The sequence below is a fragment of the Penaeus monodon genome, chromosome 31 (genome assembly GCF_015228065.2).
Source record: "Penaeus monodon isolate SGIC_2016 chromosome 31, NSTDA_Pmon_1, whole genome shotgun sequence".
NCBI lineage: Eukaryota > Metazoa > Arthropoda > Malacostraca > Decapoda > Penaeidae > Penaeus > Penaeus monodon.
Window position 1 is genome coordinate 1277101 of NC_051416.1, and position 304 is coordinate 1277404.

The 304-nt window shown below is 30.9% G+C and overlaps 1 protein-coding gene across 1 annotated transcript in view; it reads right to left on the bottom strand.

Moving 5' to 3' along the window:
• Positions 1–304, bottom strand: part of LOC119592874 (zinc finger protein 69 homolog) — a gene marked incomplete in the record, with an annotated part of 18581 nt that overhangs the window by 11558 nt on the left and 6719 nt on the right.

The window sequence follows — 304 nt, forward strand, 5'->3', positions numbered from 1 at the left end:
CTTTCCTTATGAAATGACAAAAATTGCAGCTACACTAAAATTCCTATAAAAATGCTCCCAACACAGATACTGATTACTTCACTTATCCAGAAAAATACACAAAAATGAAGAGAAACTCATCATTTGAGAAAATAAAGGAAACATTTAATTTCATTCATTCAAATTTACTGCTCTCATAAAATGATAATTCAATTGCTTTCTCCCTCATTCAAGGCAACAAGCAACACAACTTGCATATAGGTGCTCTTCATAGTCTGAAGTTTTATAATTATAACAGCATTTGTAAAACAGTTTACAGGCTGCT